Source organism: Manis javanica, chromosome 11 (genome assembly GCF_040802235.1).
Source record: "Manis javanica isolate MJ-LG chromosome 11, MJ_LKY, whole genome shotgun sequence".
Taxonomy (NCBI): Eukaryota; Metazoa; Chordata; class Mammalia; order Pholidota; family Manidae; genus Manis; species Manis javanica.
Window position 1 is genome coordinate 103049237 of NC_133166.1, and position 24451 is coordinate 103073687.

The 24451-nt window shown below is 54.5% G+C and overlaps 1 protein-coding gene and 1 long non-coding RNA gene across 3 annotated transcripts in view; one reads left to right on the top strand and one right to left on the bottom strand.

The window, feature by feature from the left end:
- Positions 1-3: 3 nt before the first annotated feature.
- Positions 4-4047, bottom strand: LOC118971850 (uncharacterized). Its single transcript, XR_005060559.2, has 3 exons — positions 3975-4047; positions 363-520; positions 4-117 (listed from the first exon to the last, which is right to left on the bottom strand). It is a non-coding gene; the product is annotated as an uncharacterized lncRNA (long non-coding RNA).
- Positions 4048-4251: 204 nt separating this feature from the next.
- Positions 4252-24451, top strand: part of LRRN2 (leucine rich repeat neuronal 2) — a 58050-nt gene continuing 37850 nt past the window's right edge. For both annotated transcript variants that reach the window (XM_037015347.2, XM_073217075.1), the window contains exon 1: positions 4252-4615. The gene's annotated coding sequence lies outside the window, so the exon portion shown is untranslated. The remainder of the gene's footprint in view (positions 4616-24451) is intronic.

Here is a 24451-nt window from a genome sequence, read left to right on the forward strand (position 1 = left end):
TCAGCTGTGACATAAGGCACAAAACCCTCATCCCCGAGCTTCAGCCCTCTGAGAATCTCCCTCTTGACGTCTCCACAGCTCCCTCCAACTCCTCCAAATAGCATTTCTCCTGGGAATCTTTTGAATACATTAAATTAAACAGAATGGGATTTGGTTACCATATTGCCCAGTGTGGCTGTTTTATATACTCAAATTCAATTTAACAGAGTACAGGTGTATCATTTACAGTTGATTAAATATGGTGCTTATGGTGTTTATACTTATTCCTATAAAAAGCTGGGCACCAGGACCTTGGTGGGGAACGTAATTTCCGTTATCACATTGATGCTGGACAAAAACAGATTCACTCTCCACCGTCTCACCTGCAGGGCCTTTTCCCGGAACCTGAGGCCTCACTGCAGCTCCACGGGGCCCTGCGACCTGCAGACTACCTCCTGCCTTTCTGTTCTCTGTGCCCCAAGGGTGTTTGTGGGTCCGGTGGGTCCTGAAACCAGGGAAAATCCAGGTTTTGTGGGGCCCTCTAAAGAAAAAGAATAAATGCAAAATGAGGCCCAGTGGTTACATTTCTTTTGAACTAGAAAGACACAATTTACGTGAGCCTCGGAAATTCAGATCTTTTTCTTCTGATATCTCTCCGCTCAGTTTACTAGAAATGCTTACGTAAAAATGCTTTACTGTTGTAAACTGGCCTCCCCTCCCCTCCTAGAATATTCTCCAGCTCCTAGCTCTGATAGCCAGCTCTCCCTTCATCCCCACAAGTGAGCAACCCCAAATTCAAGCTTCCTCAGCTTTACCATGAACCTGCCTCGGGCAGGACCCCGTGTTTCTCTTTCACTGCTGTCCCCAACAGCCAGAGCACAGGGCTCTGCTTCACTGAGCCCAGGCATGGGGAGGTCAGGGAGCGGTAGGCACCCCCAGGCCAGTGTGGCTCAAAGCGGGGTTCATCCGGTCACCTGAGTCAGCATCATAGGGAGAGTTTGTCAAAATGCAGATCGCAACAGCAGAATCTGCCTCCGGGGTGGGAGCAGTAAGTTGACCTTTGTACACAAGCTCTAGGTGATGCTTAAGCCTGAGGTCCACTGCTCTACAGCCTCGCTCTCTACCTAACTGGGTCCTGGGTGGGACAACAGTCCCCAGGGACTCCAAAGGCCCCATTCTTTGCCCATGCCCAGGCAGAGGCTGCACCCCGCAGTGGAGTGTCTACATCGCCAGCCTCCCTTCTCTGATTCGGCTCATCTGCCAGGCTCCAGAAGGAGCCCTCCTGTCCTCGCTTCTCCCTACCACACGAACAGCCTGCCTACTGGCTCAGTGCGTGACCCCAATATTAAAGCGCCAAGTGGAGGTGAGCCAAGGATCACTTGTAGGGCCCTATAATCCCAGCCTCTTCCCAAGACACTCTGATGTCACAGAGTCCCAGGCTTCCTGAGCCCAGAGATTAAGCTAGAGGGTGAAAGGTCAGTAACAGGGCCATTAAATCCTCTGGGCAATTATCTAAGAGCATGCAGAGGACTGGATCAAGTCCCTATCTTCTTTTCCCAGGAAAATATCTAGCTCAGACTGGCAGCCATGGGAACTAGGTTGAGAGAGAGAGAGAGAGAGAGACTGCCACTTACTGGGACGTGCTATGTGCTAGAGTGCTAGACACCATGCTGACTACTGGACACAAGTGACCGCTGTTCCATCTCACAACAATTCTATGAGTGAATTAATACCCTTATTACCACCCTCATCTTAAAAGAAGTGCTACAGGGTAGTGGTTCAGGGCTTAGACTTTGCCATCAGATAGCCCTGGGTTCAGGTCTCAGCTCTATTACGTACTAGGTAACTAAATGTTAAACCCTTTTCTTTCTTCTATCTCCAGAGTCCTAGGTTTTGTGGAATGTCCAAAGAACAGATGCATAAGTGTCCTTAGCATCATGCCTTACATGGAACAGGTGTTCAGCAGGTATTAACTGCTATTACTTGAATACTATGTTTACATAGAAAGAATTGGAGCTCAGAGAAGTTAAGCACTTTTCCTGAAGCAACACAGAGTAAGTAATCAGCAGAGTTTCAAATCTCTGACTGTAAAACCTGTGCTCTTTCCTCAGTCCTGCTGGGTTGTAGGAAATTTGGAGTCAGCTCAAGAGAAGGATTCCCCCGTTTCAGTCCCCATAGACAATACAATCCCCTTATCCAGCATTACAGGGTCTGCCACTTAGGAACCTGCCACTTGGCAAATGTTACTTGCTTTTACCTCATTTATTCTCTAGTAATCTGTCAGTTGACTATCTACATACAGTAAGGTGCTCTTCTTGATGTCATGTAGTGTGGGACAGTCTCAGCCCCAACTCATCACCCAGCTGGCACTGGGCAGCATGCACGGGTGTTGGGGCACCGGAGGGCATGCTCAGGTCACTGAGCTGCTGAAGGATTGGGAGTATTTCCTCCTTTTCATGATCAGTCTGAATATGTTGCCATTGGCCCTCAGGATGTGTTGACAAGGGCCCCAGACACACTCAAAAGCTTGGAGTCAAGTTTTGACCCCTTCACTCAATGAGTCAGAGTCAAAGTTTTGCCAAGTTCCTTTTAAAAAGGCCCATTACATTTACCCTCTGTACTCACTGCTCACCTTCCCCCCATTCCTGCATCAGCTAGTCTCCCAGCCTCCCGCCTCTTTCATCCCAAACCCTTTGCGCACTGGCTACAGCTGAGGTGTTCAGCCTGGCACTTCAGACTCAGCGGCTTCCATTCCACATCCCCAATACTGCGTAACTGTGAGGGCACTGTGGGTTCCAAGGAGAGGGTTCAAATGCAGCCTGTAGACTTCAAAGTCCCTGAGCCTCCATTGTCCTCTCTGTTAAATGGGGGTAAGAGTCAACTCAAAGGAAAAATGAGATGTGAACGGCCTGGCATTCAATATTAGCTCTGTAAATTCCCTCCCCTGCCTTCTACCATCCAGACAACCCAGTCTGCTCTGCTTGGCTCCACTTTCCTGCCTTTGCTGGTCCCTGTTTTTTCTGCCAGTTCAACTCCCCTCCCTCCATCTGTACTCAGCTTGAATCACAACTCCTCCATAAAACCTTCCATGAATAACCCTCACACAAAATGGCTTTTTCTTTCTGTATTTCTGTGGCACTTCCATTGCCTTGAAACGTTAAAATTTGTTTGACATAGTTCCAACTTGTCCCTCTAAGCTCCTTGAGACCATTATGTCCTGCAGCAGGGGTGGAGGTTGGGGGCATGGAGGTGGTTTAGGAAGTACAATGGGAGCTTAATACGTGCTTATATGAAGGTGAGAGCCCCCTCTGTGCATGCAGAACAGACCTTCAAGCCACTTTATAAAAGGCTCCAGGCATGGAGTCACCACAGGCTGTGGCTTTGAGAGCCAGAAAGAGACAAAAAGCTCTGTCCACGTTCTGTCCAGAATTCAACTCCCAGGAGGTGCTGAGCTCAAGGCCGGGAGGAAGACAGACCAGATACCACTCCTGGCAGGACTCCCTGTACTTTGGGTTTCCTGTACCCACTCCCCTGCTGTTGGCTCTGCATGTGCCGGTCAACACCTACCAGCAGGTGTGGCCTGTCATGGAGCTGAACTTGTGTCCATTCTGAGTGGTCCAGGCTGAAGACTCCACCAAGTCAGGGACCTTAAGCACTGGGCTCCAGCAGGAGGTCCACTCTCCTAAGCCCCAACCAGTGGCTTTCTAAGCCACCAGGCAGCAGCCCAGCACCCGCCTCTTGCTCTCCTTTCCTCGGATGAGACGGGTGTGCCCCCATAACAAATCCTAAGCCATCCACCATGTTTCTTAGTCCGCTGTTGACTTCAGGAGGGTAGCACGGTGCAAGGCAAAAATGTGGGCTTAGGAGCGTGCTATGCCTGTGAGCTGCAGCTGAACTCTAAAAGCCGCTGAATTTCCCCTCTGTCCTCCCGGCCTCTACAATGGGGAAAGAGACAATATCAGAAGAACCATCCCCTTCTCCTCGCAGATCCATACCTTGTGCCCACTTCTTTCAGCTAAGCCTTGCTTCTAAAGGCCCAGCACCACCGGCCCGGATGCTCAAGCTTCAGCATCTGGCCCCACCCAACTCCTCCCTGCGGGATGTGCCTGCGCGTTAGGGAGAGGGGGCCTCTGGCCACTCAGGAGTTAACGTGGCAGCGGGGCTGGAGGAGGGTGGCGTGGCATGCAGACAGGGAGGAGGCGACCGGGGTGGGCTGGGAGGTTGGGAGCGCGGCGGTGAAGCCGAGAGGAGGGTGAAGGCGAAGCCGGGAGGAGGGGCGCGCCGAGGGGGCGCCGGCGCGGCGAGGGCCTGCTCTGTGCACTTGCAAACGAGCGGCGCGCAGAGGGGGCGCCCGGCTCTCACCCGCCAGCCGCCTGTCACCACGGGCACGGGCGGCGCGGCGTCCGGGACGCGGAGGGCGCGGGCGGGGGCGGGGCAGATCGTTATTCTGCCGTCGCCCGGCGCGGCCCCACAGCCGCTCGCAGGCAAACTCCGCGGCGGGCACGGCCCCACGGCCCGGCCCCGGCCCGAGCAGGCGGCGCGCGGCGGGAGGGCGCGGACCAGCCTCCGCCAGCCCGGACCGGGCCGAAGGCGAGCGGGGCGCGGCGGCCCCGGGATCCCGGACGGCGCCCGCGGGGTGAGTGCGCGGCTCGGGCTGCCCGCGGGCGGCACTGGGGCGGGGGTGGAGGGGCCTCGCGGGCGGGGGGAGGGGGTCCGCCGCGGAGCCCGCGGGGGGGGGCTGGGGCGGGGCGCGGGGCGGGGCCGGCCGGGGAGGGCGCCGGTGCGCGGTCGGGCCCCGGGGCGCGGGGCAGGGGCGTCTGGGCCCCGATCCTCCCGGAGAGGCCCGGGCCACCCCGAACTGTTGCTGGCCGGAGCTGGGCTTGGGGACGTCTGGGGCCGCGGGGTGACGGGGTGGCGGGGAGGCTGTGACAGGGCGGTCCGGAGGGGCGGGAGCTCCCCTCGGGAACCTCCCCTCCCTGGAGCTCGGGGTCCGCGAGGAGGGGCCAGGCGCCCTTGGGCTCTGTCCGAAGTGTCTGGCCCCGGGACCAGGCTCCTGCTGGGCCGCAGGGGTCTGTGCGCAGCCTGGAGCGGGACGTTCGCCGCGGGGGATGGGCCGGCCTTGCTCTCAGCGTGGGGCTCGGGGAGTGGGGCGCCGAATCGCAGAGACAGCCCGGGTCCCCCCGCAGCACCCAGGAGACAGGAGGGGTTTGGCCAGCCACAGGTGGTCCGTCTGTCCTGCCGGCGAAGGGCGGCGCACGCTCTGGCTGCCAACCGGCGCGGAGCCGGCGGGTGAGGGGGAACTGAGCGCCATTTCGGGCTGAGCCGAGACACTGAGGAGGTGCAGGACCTGGAGCCTGGGGGTGGGCCTTAGGGGTGTTGCTGTGCGCCCCCTCTGCCCTGTCATCCCTCCCCGACCAGAGGAGCAGGCAGGAAAATGTCAGCTGGGCTTTGTGCTCGGTGCCTCGGGCTGCCGCAGCTCCCATCTGTTGGAACCAACGCAGCTTCTAATTGGGCGACGGGCAGGGTCGGGAGGGGGTGGGGTGGGGTGGGGTGGGGTGGGGTGGGGTAGGGTGGGCGCAGCGCTGCGGGAGATGGACAGGTTGGGCTCTCACTCGAAGACCCCAGGAGGTGGGCAGTAGACAGAACAGCCGCCCCAGGCCAGGGGAGAAGTGGCTTCCTGCCAGCTTGGTCACCATCGTTGGGGAGATCTGGGTCTTTGCATGCACCTGGCAGCCAGCACGCTCCCGTTTCCCCACCAGCCTGGGATGGGCTCTGGCCCAGTGTCCTCTCCTGAATGAGAAGGCCAGGATCCCCTCCCACTGCCCACTGCTCCTTAAAGGTCCTTCCAACAAAGATCCCTGGGCATAGGGTGGGCAGCGCTGTGCACAGGGCACTGAGGCCCACTTGCCTGTGGACCCTGTTGTTAGTAGAAGAAAGTCACATGTGGATGGCCTGACCCACTTTCCTGGCAGGCCAGGTGCCCTTGTGGGGAAAAGATGCAGAGAAAAAGGCACAGCTAGGGGCCTGAGTCTTCTAGGCCCTCTTCCTTCCTCGGTGCTGGCTGGCACCGAGTCTCCTTCCTGCCTCGGGGTCCCTCTGGACCTGGGATGGGACCTCATTTTTTGCAAAGGATGGAACTAAAGGCCTTACTGCTTCAGGGACTGAGAACTGCCCAGGGTCTGGAAGACCCCTGGTGAACGGGAGCTGCCCGCAAACCCACTCTCCCTCAGGCACTGGCTTGGCCCGAAGGAGGCACTGGGCAGCAGTGGGAACACAGAGGTCTGCTGATGAATTCCACCCAGGCTGGGAGAGCAGGCTTCCTGTCACTCAACAGTGCCTCCGCCTACCCCCATTCCTTCTCCCGGGTCTCCCTCTCCTCTGTGCCCTGCTCTCTTCTTGACTCTTTAGTCTCCTCCTCAAGCATCTCTCTGGCCCCCTCTCCTTGTACCCCCTCCCTCTCTGAGACCCCTCCCTCTCTCCCTTCTCCTCCTGGCGTCTGTCCCCACCTTTGTCCCCTTCCCTTATGTAAACCGCAGCTTAAGCCACAAGCCGGGCATGTGTGCTGGGTTCCAAACATCCCAATGATAGGAACGCGCGCTCTGTGGGGTTTGCTGTGTCTGCTTTACAAAGGAAGGGCCCGGGTGGGTGCCTGGCAGCTGCAGTTACCAGGCATAACTCCTGCACCCTGCCATGTGCCTCTCCTACCCACCCAGGATTTTTATTTGTAAGGAAAAAAAAAATTACTGAACAATTTATTGAACACCTACTATGTATTTTAGGAGCTGAGGAGACAGCAATGAAACTTCCATGTCTCAGTGCAAAACTGAACTAGTATCTGGACTTGCCACTGATTAGTCCTGTGCCCACTAGGCTCTTTCAAAGACCCACTGCTTAGGAGTGGAGGATGGGGGAGGAGTGTAAATCCTAGAGAATTGTCATTATTACATTGTGTGACCTCTGACAGGCAGGCCTGTTTCCTCACTATATACCAGGCACCGCAAAGCTTACAGACCCAGGGTCATCCTGTCCTTAAGGTATTTCTGGCCTGAAGGATGGACCAGTTCATATCTCACCATTTTTCCAGGAGAGCTGAGTAGAAGGCCAATGCTTTAGAGAAAGGAGAAAGAAACAAATTCATTATTTAGTACCTACTAAGCACCAGTCCACCCAGAGCTTTGCACAAATTATCTCCCTCAATCTTAACAAACTTCTAAGGTCTGGATTATCATCCCCTGCTTTATAGCTCAGGGAATTGAGAACCAGAGAAGATAAACCACTTGCCCCATCACATAGGTCTCTGTTTTGGAGTCACTGATTCTCTACAGTTCATGTGGCCTCTATGATATCTGTGATATCTGGTAACTTGTACAGTCATCTGAACATTACCTTTTTTGAAATTGATTAGTTTTTTATTAAGGTATCATCAATATAGACCTTAAGGAGGTTTCACAGGAAAAACAATGTGGTTAGTACATTCACCCATATTATCAAATCCCCCCCATTCCCCATTGCAGTCACTGTCCATCAGTGTAGTAAGATGCCACAGTCGCTACTTGTCTTCTCTGCGCTACAGTGTCTTCCCCGTGACCCCACACATACCACGTGTGCCAATCAGAATACCCCTCCACCCCCCTCCCTCACCCTTTCCCTTTGGTAACTGCTAGTCTCTTCTTGGAGTCTGAGTCTGCTGCTGTTTTTGAACATTACCTTTTAACTGAATTTTTCAGGAGCATGCTGTATCTTCTCAGAATATTAAAATGTACAAGGATTTGTTGAATGGGTGCATAAACAGCTTTCTCAAGTGATTAGGGAAGGCCTCCTGGAGGACTTAGGACTCTGGGAAAGGAGGCAGGGAGGACAGTGGATTTTCCTGATCCTGCCCAGATCGGTGACAACCACCCCCACCTCCACCAGCACCCCCAACCCTGCATCCAGGTAGAGTTGATGGGAAATTAACTGTTTTCATTCAAAGTCCGGGTGTGGGAGCTTGGTGCGTGGCTATTCTAATGAGTCAGTGTCACTGGTGTTCTCGGTTTTAGACAAGCCTGGACTCTATGAGAGTCCCAAGGCTAAGGATGGGGTGGGTGGCTTTCAAGCCTGCAGGAACTACAAGGACAGGGACTGTGGACAGAGGCTAGATGGGGCAGGAAAGGGGGAGAGTGACCTAGGATCAGAAGAGGGGAGGACAAAAGGCAGAGAGGAACAGAAAAACAGAAGGTAAGAGACAGGAAAGAAAAGGCACAACCAGCCAGGACCAACATTCCCGAGCGAGGGTGAGAAGGCTGCCTTCACCTGCTGCTTCCCTGAGAGCCTTGGTCTCCGTCCTGCAGCCCAGAGGCTGGGGTGTCCACCATGGTGGCCTCAGCAGGCACCTGCTTGTGCAAGCAGCCCGTCTCTAGTAATGCCTACTGTGTGCTCAGTCTTGCGCTCGGTGCTAAGCAAGTCAGATGTTGCCCCTGCCTTCAAGATGTTCACAGTAGGAGTATAGATTCTGGAGCCAGCCAGCTGGTGTCCGAATCCAGGCTTCACCACTTCTAGCTTTGAGCAGGTCATCTAACCTTCTGTGCCTCGGTTCCCTTATGTGTAAATGGGATAATAATAGCACCTACTTCATAAATTGTGACGATTAAGTGAGTTAATATGTGTAAGGAGCTTAGCACGGTGCCTAGCATAGTAATGCCATGTGAGTTTTGTTCTGTTATTAAATGGGGGCATCAGTCAGTCTTAGAGTACAAAACAAGTGCTATAATATGGGGATGAGCAGATAAAGAGGTGACTGTCTCTGCCTGCAGATTAGGAAATGGTCTCAGAGGACATGGTATTTGGGGCAAGGCTTGAAATCAGCCAGGCAGAGGTGGTAGGCCTGGGGCCTCTGGTGCAGAGGGTGTCTGGGGCACTTGAAGTGGGCATCAAAAGCTGCTGTGCTGTGTGTGGCCTTCTGTGGATATCAGGAACACCTTGGACACATCCTGCCTCAGCCTGTTTCCAGGGCTCAGAGCTGAGCGTCCAGTGGTGCTGGCAGGGTGCCCAGAACGTCCCCACATTCTCTAGCCTAGGACAGTTGGCCTTTGGGCAGGGCCCCTAGTGTGTCCCTGTAGGGACTGGTCTCATGACCATGGCCTCCCGGGTGTTCTAAGCCAACCTCCAGCCGTCTCTACTCCAAACCCAGAGGTGCCGCAGCCCTTGTCCTCTCACTTCTTGCACTTCTTGGGGACCAGGAGACGCCTGGGCCTGAGAGGGCTGCGTTGTAGGAGGCAGGCTGGAACAGCTTCGGTTTACAAGTGAGTTTCGCTCTGTGCATTTCTTCCACCCACACCTTCCCTGCTGCTCAGCATCTGAAGGACTTGCAGTGAGTTTCCCAAGCTGAAGAGCAGGCAGAGGGTTCCTGGGGCAGTAACTGTTTCTCAGCCGGCACCTCACATGGAAATGGCACTAATGACAGAAGCTGGTATTTATCGAGCACTTCGTATGTGCCAGGCAGTGTGCCAAGGGCTTTACCTACATTACATTAAATCCTCAAAAATACCCTCATTTGGTAGCACTCTGATTATCTTCAGTTTAAACATAAGGAAACCAAGACTCAGAGGTTCAGTAACTTGCTCAGTGACGTACAACTAGAAAAAAAAGCAACACCACAAGGGAGGATTTAACCTTCGCTCTGCCCCTAGGAGAGCCGCTTCTTAACCACCCCCAGTGTCCTTTGGGCCTGGAGGGTGATCCGGGGGCATCCAGCCCATTACTTCTCACTATAATAGGTAGCTCCCCAAGTCCTGTCCAAGCCAGGGGCTGCCTGCCCCTTTAGGGGGTCTTCAGAGAGGGTCTCCCCTCTTCCTCCTGCTCTGGGAGGTCACAGCTCCTCGAGAACCAGCCTTGTTTCCTTTTGTCTGTCAGGTGCCTCGGGGGCCACGGGGAACCGGTGGCCTCAGAGCTGGACTGTAAGAGTCAGTCCCCAGGGCCAATGTGAGGGGACATCTGGGAGACCCCAGATCAGGCGGATCAGGCAGGGGCGGTTTGGGGTTAGTGCTGTCGGTGGGGCGTCTCTGCAGGGGAGGCTTATGAGGCTTGGGAAAAGCAGATAGAATTGTTCATATTTGCAAGCCTCTCTCAAGGCATAGCCTTCAGGAGAAAAGCATTTAGAAGGAGCAGCAATTGTTAGACAGCTGCCATGGGTCCCCCCCACCCCAACGCCCAGAAAAGGGGGTCTGTCTTATCTGATGCTTACAGGGGTGAAAGGAAAGGGAGGGAGAGAGAAAGAAGAGAAATTGTATTTCTCTTTAGGTGTTGTCAAAATGAGCATTCAAAGGCAAGTGTTGAAAGTTTGCCTTTGGCCCAGGAGGATGGAGGTGGTGATGCCCTGGCAGTGGAGTGGCAGAGGGGCAGCTGATGGGCAAGCTAGAAATGTAAAAGCTGTGCACGGCGGGGCCCAGGAGGATGGAGGTGGTGATGCCCTGGCAGTGGAGTGGCAGAGGGGCAGCTGATGGGCAAGCTAGAAATGTAAAAGCCGTGCACGGCGGGGAGGCCTCAACACTTCACCTTGCCCAGCAGTCACACCCGCACACCCCATCTTCTGATTCTGGACAGACCTCCCAGTGGGATAGAGTAGCTGGGACTCACACAGCTCCGGGCCTCTGAACTTCAGAAGGGGCTTCCCCGGAGTTGGCCCAGGGGTGGGATGCTGGGATCCCACATCCTGAAGGGACCTGCAGAATTTTCTTGTCACCCATCTCTGAGCACAGCCATGCCTCAGCCCTTGCCAGCACAGGGTGGAACTGGGGTCTCTTCATTCAGCAAATATTTAGCAGGCGTTTGTGCCAGGCCCGGGGGGTTTACACAGCAGTGAACAGCCAGAGATCTCTGCCCTTAGGAAGCTTACACTTCATCACCTGGGGCTACAGTCAGTAGTACAGCAGCGCTAAAGAGGTAACTAAGCAAGGAGGGGGATCGAGCACGTGTTAGGAAGGAGTTTGTAATTCTCCCCGAGGTGACATGTGAATGAAGATGAAGTGGACGCAAAGGTAAGGGCACCCCAGGCAGAGGGAATGGCAGGTGCAAGGGCTCAGAGGCAGGGCAGGTTTGAGGAGCATTGAGGAGCCCAGATCTTGGGGAGCCTTAGGGCTCGGGCGAGGAGTATGTTCTCTCGGAGTGAGATGGGGAGCCTTTGCAAGGTCTGGGGGCAGAGGTGACACGATCTGATCTTTAAAAAAAACAAAAACCAATGGGTCTTGGCCATCCTTCACCAGGTGGCTAGGTGGGAAGTTCTCCAGCCACTGATGATGTAGTCAACTGGTATTTACCACCAAGTACTTTCCAACCAGTGCCACCTCCTAGGCGGTGGAGGTGGAGGTGGAGGTGGGGGTGGGGGTGGGGGAGAATATAAAGACACACAAGACAGTCTTTGCTGGTAAGGAAACCTACCAATCAGTCGGGGAGGCAAAACTTAATACTCACAAGAAATAAGAGAATAATACCAGACAGTTATTTAAAACCAAGTGTTAAACTGTGTGATTTAGACTATAAATGTTACCAGAACTGTGAGCTCTGTGTGGGAGTCTATAGGGAATGCTTCCTCCAGGAGGTGCGGCCCACTTGGGCCTGAGAAACTGAGTGGGGTCTGGATCTGCAGAGGGAGGATTCGTGAAAGGGGCACTTGTAGCTCGTGGGTGGGGGAGAAGGGTGGCCACACTGAGGGGTGCCCCATGGGTGGGCGCAAGGCAGCAAGTGTGTGAGCTCTCCCGGCAGGCACTGGGTCTCTGCAGCAGCCCCTTCCCCACCATCTGGGTTGCTGGTGACCCCTTTATTCTCTCAGGGGACAGGGGTGCAGCCCTCAGAGAACAGCCCCCATGACCCAGGGCTCCTGCGCTCTTCTGGATTCCTGTGTCGCAGATCTGCTCTCTAGTGTGTTGCATCTGCCAGGCCCCCTCAGCATCCCATGTCTGGGCCCAGGGCTCTGGAAGTCCCTTGAGCTCCATTTTTCTCCCTTCTTCTCACTGTCTGGGCTCCTGGTTGGTAGGATACTCCTGGAACATTGCAACTAATTTCATATAGTGAACTGCAAATAAAATTGTGCCTGAATGAGCAAACATCCCCCCTGAGGGGTGAGGCTGTCCTCACTCTGGAAGGAGGATGCCTGGGTCTTGGGGGTTTGGGCTCACATCTGCTGTGTGGACAGAGATTGCCCTGGGGTAGAGTGGGGCCCATGGGTGGCGCCCACACCCACCCAAGCCCCAGGCAAGTCCCCCGTCCCCTGGCCCCCCAGCTGTAGAGCAGGAGCCAAGTCACACGGGCCAGTGTTGTGTCCTCAGCCTCCGCCCCAAGGCCCCCTGGCACAGCCACGGGAAGGTGCAGGCCTGATCTTCCAGCCTCCTGGCTCACGACCCAGAGGACCAGGATCAGGTAAAACTGGCTTAGAATCCGTTCCCTAACCGTACCCCCTTGGGCATTTTACTCATCTTCTCTGAGTGGCAGTTTCCTCATCTATAAAGCTGAGTTAATAACACCCATTTCCTGGGTTATTAATAATAAGAGCGATCATTATTGAGCGCTTCTGATGTGCCCAAAGCTTTACTTCATTTAATCCACGTCACACTGTAAAGCAGATACTGATTTCCCCCATGTTGCAGGTGAGGAACTAAGGCTGGGAAGCATTAAGTCACTTGCCCGAGGCCAGACACAACCAGCCAGCAGCAGGGCCAGAATGCAGGCCCACGCCTTTCAGACTCCTCGGCCCTGGTTCTCAGCTGCGGCACTAAGCGAGCTCATCTGTGTGAAGTGCCTGCTACAAAGTAGAAGCTCAATAGATGGTGGTTCTTTTTCTCCTCAACTTCCCCAGGGCCACACTGCTCCGGAGAAGAGCTTCTCCCACCTGCACCACATTTCTTTTCCAGGATCCCCTGGGACATACGGTAGAAGTAGGAATGGGAATGAGCTTACTGAGGGGGAAAAAAAATAAGGCTGAGAGAGGGTGAGTAATTTACATAAAATCATAAAACACCAGGGCTGTGATTAATACCCAGGGCACCTTTCCCATACGAGTCTTGTCATTTAGGCCCACTGGGTCCTGGGCAGTTGGCAGAGGGTAGCTTGCCGAGGTGAGGAGAGAGGTTACGCTGTCTGGGAGGAGGGAGAGGCCACCGTCTTTCCCTGGGGGCAAGTCAGAGTCTGTCTCGTCTGCCTGTGCTGGAGTCGATGACGATGGGCTTGGAGAGGTACTAGCAGGAAGGTGCCAAGACCTGGAGTTCTGAGTTTGGTACTATTTCCAGAGTTCGCTGCAGTCCGGGCACTCCTCTGGATGGGTCTAGGAAGAGGAGAGTGTTCAAGGTCAAGGTGTGAGAAGAAAGGATACTCTCTTAACTTTATGACTATTAAGTCAGTGTACCTTCTGTACCAGGTGTAGTGCCAAGGGATGGGATGGGATGGGATGGGATGGGATGGGATGGGTAATGGGGAGCACATGAGAACAAGGCCATGGCCTCGGGCATCATGGAGTCTCCTGGGAGAAATCATTCCCATGCATGCATGGACATGCATGCATATACAGACATGCATGCGTGCACAGCTCCATCCAACATTACCTGGGGAAAAACACAAGCAGGTGACTGCCGAGTAATCTGACTATACAAGTGCCTGTAGAGTGGAAAGAGCTGAGACAGGTGGGTTCCCTAAAATAGCCCCCATTCTTTTCTCCTTGGAGACCCAACTCTGTACACCTGAGGACAGCCTACGCCTGCCAACATTCACACTGAATGGACAGACCCCGGAGTTCCTCCAAATTTCCTTATAAGGATCCCTGGGGAGAAAAAGAGGAGTCCGGGTCATAGCACTTTAAAACTGATGGCAACGGAGTCTTCTGGTCATGTGACTTTCAAACGTATAGAAACAGATCCACTTCTCAAACCAAGGCTATAAATGTGTGGCTGGCAGAGTAATGGCCGCCCTACTAATGTCTGCCTACTAATCACAGAATCTGAAATATGTTATGTTACATAACAAAGTGAATTAAGACTGCAGATGGAATTAAGATTGCTAATCAGCTGACCTTAAAATAAAGGTATTTTTCTGGATTGTCTGGGTGGGCCGCACATACCACCAAGATCCTCTAAATGTGGAAGAGGGAGGCAGAAGTCAGTGTCAAAGCGATGAGAGGTGAAACTTAGCAAGCCACTGGTGGCTTTGAAGATGGAAGGGGCCGTGAGTGAAGGAGTGAAGGAGTGAAGGAGTGAAGGAGTGAGGGTGGCCTCTGGACACTGGAAGAGGCAAGGAACAGATTCGCACCCAGAGCCACCACAAAGGAGCACAAGCCCTTCCCACACCTTGGTTTTAGCCCAGTGAGACCCATTTTGGCCTTCTGACCTTCTGAGCTGTAAGATAATAAATTTGTGCTGTTTTAAGCCTCTGCATTTGTGTTGATATGTCACAGCAGCAACAGGAGCAAGGCTGCTGTGGCTGGAGCAGAGCCAGTGGACCAGGATGCACTGCCTCAGCCTCCTCCCGACCTGTGACCCCGGAGGAGTTGCTTCATGACACAGAGGCTCGGAGGAGCCCCGTCGGAAGTACACTGGGTTGGGAGCACAAGCCCGTTATTTTCCAGCTGATGAAGCTGAGGCCCAGAGACAAGAGGCTTTGGTGGAAGTCACACCGAGTTAGTGGGAAGGGAGGGCTCCAGTCCGGGGCCTGCTCCTGTCTGGTCAGAAACCTCGGGGGGCTCCCATGCATTTTCTCATCCGTTTTCAACAAGTGTGTGTGTGTGTGTTTGCCCATAAAGCCCTGGGTGCCGTGCTAAGCACCGGGCAGAAGCAAAAGTGAGTTGCAAGCTCAGGAAGATGGCAGAGTGTTGGCCTGAGCGCTGTCCTCCCCTCTGCCCCTCAGTGAGCTTAGTTGCCACCACCTCAGGCCATCAGCCGGGTTGTGAGCCTCCTTTGGCCCCAGGACTGGCCCCCAGGTTCACCTCCTCTGCAGAGACACAGCTCTCTGAAGGGAGGGGGCTCGCCCTGGAGTCCCGGTGCACCTGCCCTTCCAGGGCCTGTGCTGCATTATCACACCTAACAAGCCACAGCGGGAGCGGGAGCGGGAGCGGGAGCGGGAGCGGGAGCGGGAGCGGGAGCGGGGCCGGGGGCCGGGGGCCGGGGCCGGGGCCGGGGCCGGGGCCGGGGGCCGGGGGCCGGGGCCGGGGCCGGGGCCGGGGCCGGGGGCCGGGGGCCGGGGGCCGGGGGCGAGAGGAGGCAGAAGCAGCTGCCCTTCCTGGAATCAGTACCCCAATAGCATGTTATCTCCCCTCTGCCAGGTATTCTGGCCCTCCCTGCCTCCCCGCCCCAGCACACCTGAGCCACGGGCCAGCCCCCAGGGCTGCCAGCTCCCCATGTCGGTCTCCATGGCAACCCCACATTTGCTGTTCTGGTTTCTAATGACTTATTGGCATGTGTGGTAATTTGCAGGGCTTGGCAGGCTGAGCTAGGGGAACTAGTGGTAGGGAGAGGTAGGGAGAGGCAGGGAGAGGCAGGGAGAGGCAGGGAGAGGCAGGGAGAGGGACTCGTGGTCGGGTGGGGAGTTGGGGCTTCTCATGGTGACAGAGGCTACTTCCTTCCTGCCCCAGCCTTCCCACCCCTGCTGAGTGACATCAGGAGGGAGGAAACTGCTTCAGGGCCAGGGCCTCCCCTCTGAGGGGCGTGGGCTGTCTCTGGGCTCCTAACAGGGAGACATGGACAGCCAGATGTAAAGCACAGCTGCTCACCTGTCAGGCAGAGGCAGGCAGGCTTGGGGGGCTGATAGCCGTGTTCATCCGTGGCAGGTCAGACCACTTCTGTGTGCTGACGCTTTCCTGGCTGCTGCCTGGGCACCAACAAGGGCTACCTCCTGGGCCCAGTGGCCACCATGCCTTGCGGAGAGGGGAGGAGCCATAGTGTATCCACAGGACAGCTCCTGTAGCTTGTTGGCCTTTTACACACTCAGAGAACCAAGCCAGGTGCACTGAATGAAATGCCAGACTGCCCAGATAGTGGGTGAGCCAGTCAAGCCATCAAGAGAGATGAGCAGGGACCTGACCCTCTCCACTTTTCTTGGGCAAAGCTTGCCCAACCTCAGAACTACTTCCTGGGGGCAAGGCAGTGGGGAGCCACGCAGGTCTGGATTGCTGCAGTCCTCCCGCACGCTTCTCTGCCTCCCCCTTTGCCTCTGTGCTCAGTTCCATCCTCTAGTTCGTTCAGCCTGGGGTGCTGAAAAGAGCACCATCTCTAAAGCTGGACGCCTCTGGGTTAGAATCCCGCGGGCACTGCTTACTAGCTCTGTGACCTTGCACACTTCTCTTACCCTCTCTGAGCCTCAGTTAGCTTATCTGTAAAATGGGTTTAACATACACATCTCATAGGGTTGGGAAAGTGAAACCAGCTCACCCTTGTAAAATGCTTTGACACACAGTAGGCACCAATATAGTAAAGAATTTTAGAAGAAATCTTTTAGCTACTCAAATAGGAGCAATGTGGTCAATAATTTTTAAAATTCTGGGGGACTTGGTAGGTTTTTCTATTTTTAAATATTTGAGAATAGTCTTCATTTATTCAGAAAATGTTTATTGACTATCTTCTAGTGTACAAAGTACTGGGCCAGTGCTGGGTCTTGCCTGATATTTTGTGATTATGGTGAAATTAGGTTGCCTGTGCGTTCTCTCTAAGCATATAGCGTTTGGCAGAGGATGGAGGGAGGGGAAAGCTGGCCCAGGGTCAACCACATAAGTAGATCTTCCGTGGATCTCTGGGAAGTGGTTGGCCCCAGGAGAAAACTGCTGTGAAGACTGTCTGGGTCGTGCGCAGTGAGACATGCTGTCTGATCCTCAGAAACAGTGTGTTTTTAGAACTGGTAAGGGGGTGAAGGAACTGGTGGGTGGCTGCTCCCCCGCTCTCAGAAGCTGCTGTTGAGCCTGCAGGAGGCCACCAGTGGCAGAAGAGGAGCAGGTGCACCTGCCTTCACCTGGGCGTCTGAGCAGATCTCAGCTCCCCCAGCTGGTGCTAGGAGGAGAGGACGGGAGGGGAGGGGAGGGGAGGGGAGGGGAGGGGAGGACGGGAGGGGAGGGGAGGGGAGGGGAGCACGGCAGGGCTGGGAAACTTGGCTTCCATCTTGGCCAGCAGATGGCCTTCTGCCTGCACCCAGAGTCTGTCCTCTGTCCGCCTCCCCACAGCTTCCTCCAGGGCAGAGTGCCGGCGATGGGCAGAGAATGGCAGAGGCCCCGGCCAGCGTCTGGCCTGTGCTTCCCCACCTTCCCATTCACAGCCCACCTACACGATACTAATGGCTCAGGGCCTCTGACCATCCCAAGGGCTCCAGCGTCAACATCTCAGCACACCTGCAACCCATTCACGATGGCCTCACATGAGCTGGGCAGCTCGGATTCCCCCAGCCTATTTTTGCTGATGAGAAATCTGAAGCCCAGGCTGGAGAAAGGCCTTGCCCAAGGCCACGCAGCACGCTACTGTCACCAGGCCTAGTTGCATGTGTCCTGATTTCTGATTGTCTCGGCGCTCTCTCTCTTCAAGATTTCTTCCACTTTCCTCCCTGACCTTTTACTCGAGGGAACATTGTTCAGGTGCAAGGGAATGTAATATCCCTGAGACGATCCTCCCCAGATCTCATGAAACCAGACCACACCTCCCCCTGCCTTCATCGCCCGTCACCCTCCTCCCTTGGTGGCACCTTTGGCATCCGCCCGTAGACATCCTCCCCTGTCCGTCTGCTCCTGGGTGAGTTCAGTGACAAGATGGGCAGCCCACCAGCCCCTTCCCTGGCTCGTCCACCTCACCACTCACTCCCAAGGTCACACCCGAGATCTCGTGCCACCTGAAAGGCGCGGGACAGAGCACCCTGCTCTCTGGTTGCCGTCTCCTGGTCTCCCCGCTTTCTTGTCCCATGACCCCCCCCGCTATGGCCATCCTGTTACCTCACTGGGACCCTTGGTCCACAGGCACCCTACATTCTGCCTCCGTTCCTCTCCTCTGCCTTCCCTTCTCCACACCCAGACAGATTCCATGTTCCACCATTTTAAGAACTCTCCAGCGCATGTCCTAAATCCACTTGACCTTGTCTTTTTATTGTCCCCATCTGGCCAAGTCCCAGTTCTGAATCAACCTCTCTAAGCTGCTGTTTTCCGCTTGCTTCCAAACAACTCAACCTGATAAAGACCCAGAATGAGGCAGATTGGTACCTCTAAAAATTCGGTGCTCTTACCAACTTATTACCACACTCCTCGGGTCCTCTGCCTCCTGCCTCTCCAGTGACAGTGCCACGCCTTCCTCCCTGGACGCTTGGCGGAGGACCTCACTCCTACTTCACGGAGAACCAGACGTTCCCACCAGACCTGCAGACACACCGGCCTCGGCACCAGGCCTCTCCTTCCTCCTGCTGCTGCAGCAGCAGGTGGCACGTCTGTCCGTCCGTCCGTCCGTCCGTCCGTCCGGGGCAGCCCAGTTCCGGGACCACGCACGTTCTAGAGCCTGCCCTTTGGGCTCAGGACCGAGGACTCACACTTCCCCGCTGTGCTTAAGTTTCTCGCATTTTCAAAAACAAAAAAAGCAAAATCCTTCCTCAAGCCCACCCCACATCCTGCCACCCCACCTTTCTCTTTCCCTCCGACAAGCCCGATTTCTGGAAAGAGTCGGCTCCGCCAGCTCTCATGATTTCTGCACCTCTCACCTCCTCCTCTGCCCCGCTTCAGTCTGGCTGCCTCCGCCATCGCTCCTGAAACAGCTCTCCATCGCACGAAAGGAGGGGAACATCTGTTTAGTTCCCAGAAGCGGGTTTCTTCCCTTGGCTTCTCTGACCCATAGTCCTGCTTTTGGCTTCTCCTTTCTCCTCCGCTGACTCATCCTTCCCATCTTTATCTTTACACATTGGTGTTCCTTATGGTCTGGGGTTCAAGGTATTCTCTTCTGCCTGGAGACCTCCCTCCCTAGGTCATCCCCTGAAAGGCAGCTGTGACCGGCCACCTACAGGGGATGCCCACCGGGTCGTGTCTAGCCCGAATCTTCTCGTCTCAGTTCCACATCCTGACATCCTAGTTGACTGGGTTGGATGTCTCAAGAAATCCCAGGCTCGGCATAATCTACAGAGTCGTGATTCTCCTGAATTTATCCCTGCCTTCTCCACCCCTCTAACCCCCCCTCCAGTGTTGCCTCTGTTTGTGGTTGTTACCCCCTTAAAGCAATTCTGTATGCCGGGAGTCATTGCCAACTCTGCCTTTTACCCCCGTATGTCTGGTCTGTCACCCGGTCCTGTCTAATCTCCAAAACAGCCCCTAGGCCCACCTGCTGCTCCCCATCCTCACAGCCTTAGGCGTCCTCGCCTCTTGCCTGGACCAGTGGTATGCCTGCCTCTACCCCCCTCACACCTCCAATCCAGCCTCTGAGTAGCTGCTAGAATGCCCTTTTAAGGACACAAATAGGATCTGGTAGCAACCTCCCACGTCCTCAGAACCCTTCGATGAGTCCCCATGCCCCCTACTCAGCGCTCTGCACTCCGTACATCGGCTTCTTTCAAATCTTTGACTGATAAGCTTTTTGCTTCATGGCCTTCACACATGCTGTTCCCTGGCCCCTCACTCACTCTTCCCACCCCATACTTCTCCCTAAATCCTAGTTCTCTTTCAGACCTCAGCTCAAACAGTCCTTCCTTAGAAAAGCTTTTCCAGGGTACCTCCAGAATTTTATTAGGCCCCTGCTAAACATAAATGTCCTCACAATGTCCTGTATGCTTTCTTCATAATATACATCATGATATCTAATTATATAAATGGGTGCTTATTAAATAATGTCTCGAGCACTGGAGTGTGACCCCATGAGGGTGGACACCCTATCTGTTCACCATTTAGCACAAGTGCCTGGCACAGATCAGGCAATCAGAAAATATTTGGGGAATGAATTCATTAGTGAGAGGTATTTAAATACAGAAAGGGTCTCACGGAAAAAGTCCGAGGGAAACACGGGTGAGCGTGGCATTGGCAAAGCAGATGAGCAGAGTTGTGTGTGTGAAGCAGGCTCCTGTCGCCTCCCCTTTCCCCTCACTGTCCTTCCCCAACTAAAGACTTCGCCCAGATTCAGAGGAGGTTCCTTGTGACCGTTCCAGCCGGAGGTGTCGGCTCCTCTCGCCAACGGCTCTTTCAGGAATAACAGCAATAATCTTTCATATCTGAGCGGCTCTTTACCACCTACAAAGCTCTTCTGCATGTCTTATGGTGTTTGATTGTGTGTGTGTCCTTTGGGCCAGCCCTGTGAGGAAGCTGGAGTGTGGTCATTTCACAATGGGGAAAACTCAGCTCAGAAAGCTTTAGTGGCTGCGTGGCAGCCCCAGGGCTGGGCAGGGAGGAGTGGGACTCGGACCTGGGCTGTGGCTCTACTTCCGGGCTCTCTGTACTGATGCTCAGACAAGCTTGTAGAAAAGAGGCTGGCGGGAGCTCTGGGTTATCTGCAGTAGTGGAAGGAGGGGCAGTACAAACACAAAAACCAAACCCCCCATGGGCGGGAGGCAGGGGGCATCTGGAATGGGGCGTGCTGTTTGGTTTGCAGCACATTTTCTTCCTAGGGAGTGGGGCCCGTCAAAGCTGGCTTTGCAGAGCCTGCCCTGGGCCCCTCACTTTCCTCGGATCCTCACAGTCCCTCAGTCAGTGCTGGGACAGAATGACTCTCGGGCTTCCGCTGGGCCCAGGCTCAGAGGCGCCCGCTGACCCCAGAGTAAGGAAGGGGGGTGGCGGGAGCCGATGGAGGTCAGTGGCTCCCCACACCTTCCTCCTGAAGGAGGAGGTCTGGGTTACCGAGGCGTGCTCGGCCTCCCGGCCTGGCTTACACCGACTTTGGCAGCCTCTCTGCTGCCCCTCCCTACCTCCCCACCGCGCCTGGTTCCTCGGCAGTCCCATGCTGCTCCCTCTACCTGAGTGCCCCCCACATTCCCCGCACCTGGCTGAGTGCCCCCCCACATTCCCCGCACCTGGCTGACTCCTCCCATGTTTCCGTGCTCAGCTCCAGGGACATCTTTTCCAGGAAACCTTCCCTCAACCCAGGGAGCTCCCCCCACACCCTGAACTCAGCACTCAGCATGTCCTATTCATCTCTCTGCTGGGTCTTCTGCTGGACTGGAAGCTCCTCCAGGGCAGAGACTGCCTGGCTCATGGTGGTCCTCCCGGAACCTGGCACGTAGTAGTAACAACATAAAGGCTTACTGTGTGTTAGATGCTATGTTAACTGCTTTATATTAACTCATCAAACCTTAAACATAACCTATGCTGTAGGTACTAAATCCTATTTTTTAAAAAAAACTTATTTTAAAATGAGTATAGATTCACTGCAAGCACAGAACTGCACAGCAAAGTCATGAGTACCCTTCGTGCAGTGCCCCCCCCCATTAACATCTTGCCTAACTACAGTGCCATGCCAAAACCAGGGAACTGACATCGATACAATTCATAGAGCTTATCCAAATTTCACCGGTCACCCATGCGTTCCTTCATGTGTGTGTGTAGCTTTGTGTGGCCACAACCATCAGGACACCTCACTGTACCACCACAAGGCTTTCTCGTGCTCACCCGTCAAGCCACACGCCTCCATCCCTAACCCCTGGCAACTACTCCTCTGTCCTCCATCTCTATGATTGTATTATTTCACAAATGTTATAGAAATTGAATCAGTCTTTAATCTTTTGCTATTAGCTTTTTTTCTTACCCCAGTCAGCAAAACTTCCTTGAGGTTCTTCCAAGCTGCTGCCTGAATCAATGATTTGTTCCTCTTTGTTGCCTAGCAGCGTTCTGATAGGGATGGTTAACCACTTATCTATGGACATACGTTTGCATTACCCTATTTTCAGGTGAGGAAACTAACTTGCACAGGGTCACACAACTAGTAAGTGGCACTTAATAAGTGTTTAGTAATAAGCATCTAATAGATGTTTATTGAACCAAGTTCAACTGAATGGGGGCACTCCATGCCCCCCTCAGCATCCAGCATGGCATTTTACGCAGAGAAGATGCTCAATACCTTCTGTGAAGGGGTTTGCCAGCGGGGATGTGGATGAAATAGCATCTATGTTTACATAGGTAACGATAATGTCTAATAATCCCTGTGTCTAGACATTCACAAGGGAGGAATATGTCCCTCTCAATATCTTACATAACTGCACTTTCTGGTTTTCTCAGAATATCAGAAAAGGAAATTGAGGCAGTAAATATGATCACATACAGGGCTGGCATTTTATTGCCTAAAATGCCCAAAGCTACTGGCTTTATTCACAAGGCCATATTTGCTTGGTATTTTGCATCTGATTTGCAGGTTGCTCGTTTTAGCACAATGCAGAGAAACCCTTCCTGCTCCCGCTTCATATCACCAGCGCCCTCTTGGCTGTTCCCAGGGCAGGCCGTGCTCTCCTGGGCCCAGCTGGGCTGGTGCAGTCTGCGGTCACAATGGGGAGGGTCCGGAAAGTGTCCACTCTGAGCCAAAGAGTCTGCCAGGGCATTTTTGCCTACAGCAGAGGATCCAAGCCATTGCCACTCAGCAGGGACCTCAGGGGGCTTCATTAAGGAGGATTTGTGGAGTTGCTGGAAGTCTTCGACCTCAGGTGTGGAGAGCCAAATGCGATTAAGTGATTCGAAAGGAACCGCAAGTTGGACTCGCCTCGGTCCTGGGCACAGTGCCCAGGAGATGGTTTGCTGAAGCACCTGAGCCATCCTTCTGTTTGGAGAGGTGAGGTGACAAAGAGCCAAGCTCAGAGGGGCCTCCAGGGTGGGACTTTCACGGAGTGTGTTTGGAAACACGTCCGGTGGCCTCCCAGGGAACCTGTGGTTCTAGTCCAGTCAAGGCCTTACCAAGGTGGGAAGGACAGATAGAAGGGGCAGACTGTGGGCCCGCCCTCACCACCCACACTGAAAGCAAGCTGGCATGAGTCAGCGCCCAACTAAACTGTGCTGTGGGGACTTGGGGGAAAGAGAGGCCATGCTGATGGGAGCAGCTGTCCGGGAGGCCGGGAGAGTCACTGGATCCTGAGGAACAGGCCAGGGCGCTGGCTTCTCAGAGGTGGGCCACCTGGACCTGCAGACTCAGGGAGGAAATGGTAGAGGAAAGCAAGCACAGACCGAGCATGAGGCTCACAAAGAGGTTTTAAGCGGGACTTCAAGGTAATTTTTACCTTCTGGCAGGCCATTGGATTGTGGCCGCAGGCCCAACTCCGTGGCCAGGGGCACGTTAGGGAGACGACTCTTCAACTCCTCTGAAGGGAGTGAGTGGATGGACTGTTAGGGAGATGGAATGGGATGTGGGAAGTGGGGCTGATACTGGAGTAGAGGGTGTAGCACTGTCTGGTTTGGTCCCAGTGGTCTAGCGACTCACGGGAAGTTTGGTAATCCAGGAAACTGGACGAGGAGAAAGGCCACAGCACGAGTTGGTCACTGGGGTGCAGCTGCCAAGATGACAAGAGCTTATGAGGGTGGGAGGGGAGGCGGCCAAAGAAGAGTGGGGGACAAGGCCCTGAGTGGGGGGCACCCAGGAAGGAGGGGGTTCCAGCCGGCTGGATGGTTCTGTCAAGAGCACCTGGAGTTTGAAGCTGAGAAAATGCTGCAAGACTGAGAAGAACTGGGGGACTGAGAAGCAACTCCAAGGTGTAGAAGCAAGAAGGGTGTGTACGTGGAGGAGTGACAGACAATACAAATGCGCCCCTTTATTTTTAAAGGTGGAGAGAATCAAAGGACTAGGTTTCCTGAGAAGATGAGAAGGGATAAGGTTGGTTTTTAAAAGGAGGAAACCTTTTTCCTTAAGCCAGAGGAAAGCGAGAGAGAATGGCACTGGGCAGAGGTGCTCACCCCTGCCTGTGCCATCGGCCAGTGAGGTCAGCAAGGTCACCTTCCAGGGCGCAGGGGGCAGATGGAGCACAGTGAGACGCAGAAGCGAAGGGCTCTGCAGAGCGTGCCGAGCAGCAGCGAGAGAGGAATGTACAGATTGCAGCAGAGTGAAGCTGGAACCATGGATCTATAATAGGGCCAGTCTCCTGGCCTCCGTGTTTTCTTCCTGCAGTGCTTTCCGATGAGAGGGACAGGGGCAGTGTAGCGAGAACTGCTTATGTTTTCATTGAGATGGGGCAGTGATGGCCTTAGTGACCTTTGCCTTGTTTCTGGGGCCCTGGGCTCCTCACTGCCCAGCCTTCTGCAGACAGACCCTCCCAGCATGGCCTGTTCCTGTGAATGACCCAGCAAGGAGGTCCATTCACATGGCCCTGCTGTGTGGGGAGCTCTCCATTTTTCAAGGCTTGAGGCCATTTCTTGGCCTGACTTATCAGTGGATCTGGGATAAAAGAGTCCCTTTGCCCTCTATTGCTACCTGTGCCCTGTTTTCATTTTTCTCCCTTCCTCGATCTTGCAACAGCTGCTTAATAGCCTGCAAGAAGGTCAGACTGGGAAGATGAATGCCAACCTGTGGGGGACTGTGTCCTGCCTCTCTATTTGGGAAGTGATGGAAGG